Source organism: Capricornis sumatraensis, chromosome 15 (genome assembly GCF_032405125.1).
Source record: "Capricornis sumatraensis isolate serow.1 chromosome 15, serow.2, whole genome shotgun sequence".
In the NCBI taxonomy this organism is placed as follows: Eukaryota; Metazoa; Chordata; class Mammalia; order Artiodactyla; family Bovidae; genus Capricornis; species Capricornis sumatraensis.
In genome coordinates, this window is record NC_091083.1 from 38,503,429 (window position 1) to 38,514,476 (window position 11,048).

Consider the following 11,048-nt stretch of genomic DNA (forward strand, 5'->3'; position numbering starts at 1 on the left):
TAATGTAGGAGGTTGTGGCGGGCATTGGAAAAAAGTGAAGTTGCACAGATTGGAAAAGCATGCCTTGCCCATGTACAGGCTTCCCAGCTGGCTCAGATAGTAGAGTCTGCCTGCAATGTGGGAGAACTGGGTTTGATCCCTGGGTCGAGAAGATCCCTGGAGAAGGTTATGGGTACCCACTCCAGTATTCCTGAGCTTCCCTGGTTGTTCAGACAGTAAAGAATCTGCCTGCAACGTAGGAGACTAAGGTTCAATCCCTGGGTTGGGACGATCCCTGGATGGGGGCATGGCAACCCGCTTGTATTCTTGCCTGGAGAATCACCATGGATGGAGGAGCATGGTGGGCTACGGACTATCGGGTCGCAAAGAGTCAGACACGACTGAGCAAATCTCTGTCTGCACAGGTATATGAGGAAAACAGCGACAGCATAATGGTTAATCCTAGGAAAGTGAAGCCGGGAGAAAGTACCAATAGAGTAGATTTCCAAGACTTCCCTGGCAGTTCAGTGATTAAGACTCTGTGCTGCCAGTGCAGTGGGTTTGGATTTGATCCCTAGTCGGGGAATTTAAACCCCACATGCTGCTTGGTTTCACTAAAAACTAAATCAAAATGACATAGTTCCTTGGGGCATCGGGAAATGGGCTGATTCGCATGAGAAGGTGAGAATTCAGATGGGTGAGCAGAGACTCGGGGTTCCAAGTAGAGGAGTTCTTTATTCTTGGTCCCATTGGTAAAAAATCAATGATTTGGAGCACTTACGGAGTCAGGTAGATGTGGAGGTAGCTGAACTTAGTAACTTCTCATATTTTGAGGGGGGGCACACTTTGAGGCTTGTGGGATCTTTAGTTCTGTGATCAGGGATTGAACCCTGGACACGGCAGTGAGAGTGTCGAGTCCTAACCACTGGACCACCAGGGAATTCCCAATAGCTTGTATTCTTAATAAGCCCTTCGAAATCTGATCCTCTAACACCTTTGATTTTTATGTTCTCTATGAAATCTGCCCATGTTTGTTCTTTTTTTTCGGTGCTTATTTCTCAAAGCAAAATCTTGGGCCTTCTCTGCTCTTGCTGACCCTTGGCCTATGGAACTCTCCCTCTCCCCCGTGAAGTCCGCTCCTCATCCCGAACCATGGAACCTTGTGGAATTCAACCCGGCAGGTGGGACATTTCAAGCATGACATCAGCTAATGAGGCAACAAATCCTCAGGGTCCCAAGGATGAGAAACTCTGTCCCTTGCCTCACTGGGGGACTGTGACAAAGGAAAAGTTGATGATGTCCTATGAGATGGGGCTTCTCTGGATCCTGGCCTGTGTGTGTCAGGGCACCTTTGTGGCACAGGTGCCTCCTGGAGTGTCCCAGGAAGCACGCGTTCTCTGCAGGTTGTGGACCAGGTCCTGGACAGGCCAGATGACCTGACCGCATGGAGAGGGGCTCAGAGTGGGCTGCCCTGCATCAGCTGTTTCTGGCTGACTGGCCTTTGGCAGGCAATTCATCCTTCTGCACTCAATGGCCTTCTCTGTGAGATGAATAATAATCTTCGAGTAGGGCTGGAGAGATTGGAAATAATAAAGTGAGCACCCAGAACATACAGGATATCCCAGCACATGGTATTAGTTGCACTGTAAGGTTTGCAGATTGACATTATCTTTGTCTTATTATTAGTTGGTAGTAACTGTGAAGACGCATGTCACATGGTAAATGAAGCTTTCACGGAGGTGTGGGTGTTAAACTGGAGGGTGGTATTGGGGGATGGGGGGCGGGCCTCTGACCACATATCTCTGTGCTTTGAGCTTCAAAACACACAACTAAGAAGAAGGGAGTGAGTGAATGAAAGACGCCCAGTTGTGTCGGACTCTTTGTGACACCATCAACTGTAACCGGCCAGGCCCCTCTGTCCATGGAATTCTCCAGGCAAGAATACTGGAGTGGGTAGCTATTCCTTTCTCCGTGAATCTTCCAGACCCAGGGATTGAACCTGGATCTCTCATATTGCAGGCAGATTCTTTATTGTCAGAGCCACCAGGGAAGCCCAAGAAGAAGGGACTATTAATTCACAGGACAAGACACCTGAGGCAGGAAGACACTGGACCCCTGTCCCTCCACCCATAAGCACAGTTGGTGGCCCAGCTACAGGCCCACAGTGCATTCAGTTGAAATGAGTTGAAAAAATGTATTTCTTTGATTAAAAATGATGGCCCTTCAATGTAAGAAATGTTCCTTAAAATTTAAATTATAGTTCACGAGTGTTTTGAAGATCCTCTAAGAAAGCATGACTCTGGAAGAAATGTGATGCTTGAAAAGATCATGTCTGCTTAAGAGCTGTTTGCGTTGTCACCAGTTTTGGTGTCTGTGGGCCTCAGCACGTATAAAGGTCTATTATATTTTTAGTGCGGAAGATTCCATTTACATTTAGTGGTGTCTCCCAAGGGGCTTCCTCTCCTTACCAAAGGCTTAAGCTCTTCCACTGCTGCATTTTAAAAAGCAAATCAACAACTTGATTGACCAGGCTCAGAGGCAGGACTCCAAAAAGGCTGCTGAAATGACAACCAGCTTACTCTTCCACACAGAAAAGAACACAGGAAACTCTGGAGTTCAGCCCTTCCGTTCTGGCAGCAACCTCTTCTCAGCAAGTTCCTCTAAATGCCTGTATCATCGAGACCCTTCTGTTTCTAAACAGGACATCTGCATTTCCCGATCAATTTCAGTTTCGGGGTTTGGGGGAAAATTCTGCTCAGCTCCCAGACTTGCCCTTTTAATAATACTAGTTATCAGTGTTATTTGTATAACAACTGTTTAGGGCTAAGTGGCAGGCAATCTCCCATTTTCCTGTAGGAGGCTGGTTTTCTGCTCCATTTCATGGGCAGGAAACTAAAGCAGAGAGAGTTATGAATGTGCCAGGGTCACCAATTAGACACGGTGGAGTGGAGATTTGAACCCAGGTGGCGTGACTCCAGAGTCCACCCTCTGAGCATTCTGCTCTGAGTGGGCACTGGGCTTCGATTTAGGGTACAAATTGTCCTTAGCAAACAAGAGCTGATGCCACAGCATGCCTGATGCTCTGGAGAACAATTAAGTTGTGATTCCTGCCTGTGTCAGCACAGTGACCAATCGTTGAACACTCTTTACTTACAGCCTTCCAGGGGAGGTACGTATTCTTATCCCCATTTTTCAGATGAGTAATGAAACTCAGAGAGGTTAAGTCACTTGCCCACAGTCACACAGCTGGTTAATGACAAATTCTGGCTGCAAACCCAGCTGCTACTGACTCCCCATCTGAGGTTTTTTCCAGTATGGTGTGCTACCAGTTTATAGGAGTTGATCAAGGTGGACAAGCCCAGGCTTTGGTGGAAAGTTTCTCCTTCCAACCTTCAAGGACTGTCAGAATTATCACTAAAAGTTCATTTGAAATTTGCATTACATCTGTCATAAAAACAATTTTGTCTGGTATTTTTAACTTCCGTACCCCTGGTATTGGTGATGGCTCTCGGCATTTTCAAGTCTGTTTGAGAAGGGTATTCAAACTGATCTGAAGCATGTCTCAGCCTACTTTGAGTGGCAGGTTTTCACCAGTGGATCTTCTGTGTCAGGGATTTTTCACATTAGATATTCTTGAAATTACCTGCTGCTGGGCATGGTAGATAATGCTGAGCAGGTTGCTGGGGGCAAGAAGCCTCTTCATCATAAAAGCCAAATTATAGAAAAAGTCAAAAAGAAAAAGTCAAATTTCTTTGTTCTGAGATGAACTCAGAACAGAGAAACAAAGCGAGGTGCTCTTTCCTCTTCTGATCAGAGTTATTCCTCCCAGAAAAAATTGTTATTGCTAGTTTCTTGGGTACACTTCCAGAAATTTAAGTAAAATTTAAAAGGTGAATATTGGATTGACCATCCCTATGTATTTGATTTAGGAAAAAGTTCATTAGTCCCTTCTGGCAAAGCGTTTTATCCATATGCTTCCGAAATCCTTTAGAATGAGTTTTTCATTTGGTATTTATAATTCTCCCCTCCCCACTTCTTACGTTGGTATCTGCACAAATTTGCTTCTGAGTCTTACTGTGGGCCTGGAGAGAGTGTTCAAACATCCACTATGGATTGAGTGGAAAGTGGAAAAAACTCAGAAAACTCTTCCAAAGGCTAATCATACTTAAATAGATGGAGAGGAAAGACGTATAGCAGTTCTGGACGTTACAGGACCACAGACCGGATATGCTTTTCTTTTTCATCCCCACCTTTGGGTGTGTTTGTGTCATCGGTTCTTTCTTGTGCTACACCACGACTATCTGAATGTTCTTGTTTGCTTGCTACTTAACCATCCGGGGTGGCAGTCACTGAAGGTACCTGCTGCCAACGGAGCAAATAGCCCAGGACAGAGAGCAGCGTTCTATCGACTCGCGATGCCATTTCTCCATCGCTTCAGTGTCACTTTGGACACCTCGCCTTTGACTTCCAGGTTCAGTCTGATGAGTAAAACAGAAGTGGGCTGGCTTAAGAAGCGTCTGTGCTCATCAGAAACTGGTGAGTCACCGCCTTCTAGGCTAGCGTCACTGCTCACTCAGTGCAGCCTTGGCTCCAGCCGTAGCCTCTGCCCCAGATTGTGGTTAAAATGCTGACACTTTCCTCACTGCTGTCTTTTCACAATCTCCAGACTATTTCATGTCCCAGAGGTCAGGACACTGAGAGTCATTACTCACCCCCAGCACATTCCCATTTCTGGCCCAAAGAGCTACGGGAACTTCCCATTTTAAGTTCTCCTGAATGTTTTTGAAATTGCAAACTAAAGAGAACTCAAGGACAGTTTCAGGTGCCACGTCTTCTCCAACATTGAAAAATTCCAGGAGTTTCGCCGGGGATGCTGCTGCCTTTTCACTCTTCCGGCTGGAACTCAGAATGAAACTCTTTGCCGTCCCAGCTGGGAACTGCATTTTCTGGCTACTTTGGGGGTCTTTTGAGGACTCTTTGGGGGAAAAAAACCCATTACATTCTCAAGCCCCTGTTTGGGGGTTTTACAAAGCTTCACGAGCCTGTGCTCTTTGCTGAGTTTGTTGCCAGCTCTGGAGCAGGGCTTTCCAGGTGACGCTAGGGGTAAAGAGCTTGCCTGCCAATGCCGGAGATGTAAGAGACACAGGTTTGATCCCTGGGCTGGGAAGATGTCCTGGAGAAGGAAATGGCAACCCACTCCAGTATTCCTACCTGGAAAAACCCACAGAGAGAGGAGATTGGCAGGCTATAGTCCAAAGGGTCGAAAAGAGTCAGACACCACTGAAGCAATTTAGCACTGCCTGGGCAGGAAGCAGAGTGTCCCCGCTCCTAAACTGGAGAATTTAACTAGCCAGAATGTAATGATTTGGGCTGGAGCAAGCCTGCTTTTGCCAGTACGGATGTTTGGGAAACTCACCAGTCTTGTCTGTATTCCTTCTGTGGGAAAGAATCCTCACTGCCTCTTTCTGCCTGCAGGAGAGAGGCCACCCAGCTGCAATATTCTTCCATCCAGACCTGCGGCTGGAGGAGCAGTAGGCCGAGTATGGTCAGACTTCTGGGACAGAGAGAGAGACCCACTTGATCCCTTGAAAGGGACCAGGAACCCACTTGAGAGGTTCATAGGCTTTGATGTTTGGGAGCTTGGGAGGGACCACAAGGATGCTGCCAGCTGGAAGACCTACCTTGAGCCGCCCAGCCTCCAGATGCCCCTGGACCACAAATGGGACTGAGCCCTCTCCATTGTGAACCATGAGGCCCCTCACCATGGTGTCAGCCTGGGGACCTGACCTGGTGCTGGACAGGTCTCGCCTTTGTAGGTGCCTGGATTGGAGGCTAGGATTCTTTCAAAACATTCCCACTGCTTTCATTTAAAGTATATATTTCATTTAATTATATGCATTTGTTTCTCTTACTACAAAATAATACGTATTTATACTAAATTTTAAAAAAATTACTGGAAAGCAAAAAGAAAGCAAATGGTATCCTAGTTCAGGCAGAATGACTACTATTCATCAATAGCTCTTTCTAGATATCTAGATCTTGATATAAAGCCATTATTTTATTTATTCATATATTTATAGGGTATAAAATATTAAGAGAAGCATAGTTTTCTCTGTCAAGAAGCGAAGGGACTAACAGAGGAGTCAGGTAATGAATAAATGGACAGACAAATACCTGATTACAAAATGCTGAACTTGATGAAGGAACATGGCATTTGATAGGAAATAACAGCAGGTGCTTCCCAGGGCTTCGCAGTAGCACTAGTGGTAAAGAACTCGCCTGCCAATGCAGGAGACATAATAGGTACTGATTTGATCCCTGGGTTGTGACGATCCCCTGGAGAAGGAAATGGCAACCCACTCCAGTATTCTTGCCTGGAAAATCCCATGGAGAGAGGAGCCTGGTGGGCTACAGTCCATGGGGTCTCAAAGAGTCAGACACAACTGAGGTGACTTAGCGACTTAGCCCTGCACAACAACAGTGATATGATAGGGCTGATGTCATGGAGGAAGGACATTTAGGCACAACTGGGAAGGACTAGAACAGAAGGAGCTGGCAGTCTCCAGGAATGCAGGCTGAGATAGGCCCAAAGGCCCTAAGACACGCAGACCTTGGTGCATATCTTACAGAACATTCATCTGATGGGATTTGTCTGATAATTTTTTCTCACGATTGCCTGGGGTCATGGGTTTTGGGAAGCAGACCAGAGAAGTAAATATCATCCTCCTCACATCATATCAAGGGAAAATGGTGTCAACATAATGACTGCTGTTATGCTCACTTTGGTCACCGGGTTGATCCCCTGTAAAGTTATCAAGCCCCCTTTCCACACTGTCAACTTTGGAAGGTAGCCACTGTCACTACCCACACCTCAGGAGTAGGAGTTAGGCTTATCCTCTTGAGAATGAAGAATCTACATATATTACTTGGAATTCTTCTCCATGAGAGATTTGAGTCTTCTCTCCCTATATATTCAATAGTTTATATCAGCCGGGACTTGTATTATTTACACTTTGTATGCATTTTTAAAATCTTTCAAAAACGTACATGTTTTAAACCTATACATTTAGATTGCTCCTTTTTGTTGTATGGTAAAGAATATTATAATGAACCCCTGTGTGTTCAAGTTTTTGCTGATCTCTTCGCTCATCTATAGAGTGTATATTTCTAGACATAGAAGCTTGCAGCAGAAGATATGAATACTGTAACATCTCTTGCTATGTTCTGCCAAGTTGCTTTCTAGGTATATTACTCAGCATCTATTTCTATCTGAAGACGATGACAGTCCCTGTCTCAACACGTCTTGGTGAGTGTTAAAAAGCAAAATTTGTTGAAGGCTTTGTTAAGTTGATAGGAAATGTATCACTCTTTTCAGTAAATTAAAAAAATTTTATAATATTTTCTAAGGTAGTCGGAAGAGAAGTGTCTCTATTTTATTTTGTGTTTCATTTCCAGTGAGGGTATATGTTTTTGCTGCTTTTTGATGGGGGAACAAGCCCAGCGGACGTGGTGCTCTGGCCTCTAGCTCACTGCTGAGTTGTGGTTTGGCTATTACAGAGCATCTCTTTCCTGCTAGAGCCCTAGGATCTCCCAGATAAGAAAGAACATGAACAAAAAGTGTTTGCTAGGCCCACTTTTGCCATGATGCTCAGAAATGGTAGTTGCAACCCTTCTCTGATCACTCCGCAGTGTGATGGAACATTCTGGAATACCACTAGATGGGAATACGGAAAGTAGAGTGGCTTTTAGGACTTGCCTGATGACCTGAATTAGAAACCACCTTCCTTCACTCAAATCTTCTGTGCCGTATCTAGAGGGTGAGCTGCGTGCTCCCCATGCCATGGTGAATATTGCATCTTCCCACCCAGGAGACCTTGAAGCCTAGCAAAGTCTAGTTAATCAGTACTTTGAATAAAAAGTCTAGTTAATCAGTACTTTTGGTGCTTTACTGGGGGTAAGTACAAAGCCTGACTAACTTTCTGGAGCTGGGGATGGTTTCACAGAGGAAGTGACAAAATAGAGCTAGGTGTTCATAACAAATATGAGTTTGTCAGTTGGAGAAAAGAAAGAAGAGCGTTTGACACCAAGATGTGGTGAAGCGATGGAAGATTTGAAATGCGGGTACTAAGGATGTATTCTGGTAACCACAAAACTGGGATCTAACAGAACTAAGCAGAATGATGTCCACAGCTCCAAGCCTGGGATTTGGGCTTCAGCCTCCCGTATAGGTCTCCCCTGCCCTAGCTCCCTTCCAGATGGTTGGAATGGGGACACTGCCCACATGGTTATGAGAGGCATGCTTGACGATGACAGAGACTGTCACCCTGGTGACCGTAACAAATTTGTAAAAGAGGATTGCCCCACCAGTACATCACCTCTGATATTTTTAAGTGAGCAAGAAATAGCTTCTATTGTCATTGATTCATTATGTATCAAACACAGTAGTTTACTATGTATTTGTTAAATACACATCAGCCAGCTTACTGTAACAAACAAACCACAGGCAGAGAGGGCAAAATAGTGAAGGGCTTGGAATGCCACACCAAGAAGCTTGGGCCCATTACTGCAGAAACAGGATGCTTTCTAAAGAAAGCATGACATGCTGAATGCACGTGTGGAGAGAAAGGGACACGCCTTCCAGGCCATGGACAGCATCCTGGTCTCTGAGATCGTTGCTCAGTTTGGTTTCCTTTGTCAGCCTCCACTAGACTGAACCAACTTTTGGATGTGCCAGATACAAATTCTACTGGCCTCTTGAGCATCTGCAGATATCTCAGAAATAAATTAGAAGAGACATTTGAGGTAGGTTGTTTAACAATCACAAATTCCTCCTCTTCCTCTGTGTGTGCCCTGTGCGATGTGGCTTTTCTGCTCCTTCCTTCAAGAGACAGAGTATGTCTGGGACTTCTCTGGTGGTCCAGTGGCTAAGACTTGGCACTCTCAATGCAGGGAGCCCAGATTCATCTGATCCCTGGTCAGGGTACTAGATCCTACTTGCTGCAACTAAGACCCAGTGCAGCCAAATATCTACAAATAAAGAAAATACAGACCTTAAAATAAAAGAGAGAGAGTATGTTTGCTCCCGAAATAGAGATATGGCCATATGACTTGCTTAAGCTCGTGGGACATTAGCACACGGGACACAGGTTGGCTCAAAGTGCACTTGTGCATCGGAGTTCCGTCTTTCCTGCTCCCCTAGACCTCCATGTAAAGAAATCCAGACTGGTCTCCTTAAGAATGAATGCGCACATGGAGAACGGCAGACAGACATGTGAAGCTACCACGGAGGAATCATGCCAAGCAATCCATCAGTTGATTGGGACCTCATGAGTGACTCTAGGTGAGACCAGCAGAAGACCTAGCTGAGCCCAACTCAAGCTGCCAACCAGAGAATCATGAATAACCCACCAAGTTCTGATATTTTGTTACACAGCAATAGACAACTGATACAATAATGGGAATCTCACTGTTAAGAAGATCACAGTTGATGCCAGTACAGAAGAAATCATCAATAGAAACATAACAACCCTGCCTCCATTCACTCAGAACTCCCAGTGATGCCACAGAGCAGCTGCTAATATTCTGTTTGAATATATGGATTTATTTTTCGACAAAGCTGAATGGAAATAATTTCCTTTAGTCACTCCAGTTTTGTTTCTGTTATTTTTTGTCTTTCTATTTTTGTCCCTTCTCTTCTTTTTAGTTTTTCTTGTGAGAATAATCTTGTTAGATATTTTAACTCTGCATAAATTCTTCTCTCTACTTGGGGTAACGCCAGAATGTTGAAATTTCCTTTGCTTTGTGGATGCTCATGGTTCTTCCACATGTAGCTTCAATTACTTCTTCTTTTCAATTTCTTGAAGTTTGCACTTAATTAAGAAAGAAGAATCTTCTTTAGATTTCTTAAAGTTTTCCTTGATTTCTCCCCAAATTAAATATGTAATCTTTGCATTACAATTATCTGAAATTATCAATATTATTCATATAAATCTCTGTATAGAACGCTGTCTCCTATATGACAGCAATTGGTAATATGAAAAAAAATTCAGAATCGCATGATAGGGAAAGTTGTTAGCTATAAAACATTTGCTCACCAATGGTTCTTTAAATTTCGTGAATAGAATGCATTTCTTATTAAAGATTCATCTTTGCTATCTGAAAAGTCATATCTTTCAGTCAAAACTTTAACATCATTGTGGTTTCTTCTGTGACATTCATGCATTTAGTCACTAAATATTCAATAAGTTTTCTGTATACTTGGCTGAGGCTTAGAGATATAAAGATGAATACAGAACTCTGCCTTCAAGATAGAAAGCATGTTGATAGAAAATAATACTACTTCAACAAGCTAAGTGTCATAATAAACACACACAGGGCATTCCAGGAATTCAGAGGTCTGTGTGTGTGTTTGGGGCCAGTTGTGAATAAGAAAAGATCCGAAACAGGAGATACTGGATTAGGTTGTAGGTTGCAAATAGGAGTAAGTCATGAGATGCGTACGGGATGTGAATGGGTTGCTGAAGTCAGGGCACACACGCTGAGATGCAGTTCTGGGAGGGACACACAGTGTGAAGCAAGGCATGATGAGAAGGCAAGTGGACAGAGTCTGGCCCCTGGTCAGAGACTCTAGAGAACCAGGCTGAGGAAGGGAGTTCATTGTGCAAAGCAGAGAGGGCTGCTGGAGGAGTTCAAGTAAGATACGATGGTGGGTTTGGAAGGACAAGGAGACCATCAGAACCCAGTATCCTTGCATATCTGATAGAGAGCAAAGAACTGAAATAGGATAGTGCCCGCTTTGCTGTTGTTATGAGGCAAAGACTTTACTAACTTTGTTGCAAACTTTATTCCCAGGCTTCTTCAGCCTAGTTGGCTGTAAAGAATAAATTTTATAAACGAAAGGTGAAAAGAAGTGCAATGTCCAAGGGGCAGGAATGAAAAGAAGAGATAAGTGAAGAAATGGTTAGAAAGTTGAGCTGGGAGAACTCGCAGTCGACCGGCTGTGGAGGTAAGAGAGAAGGAGTGAAGGGTGACTTCCGGGCTCTCGTTTGGTGAGGGAGTGGGTGGCAGAG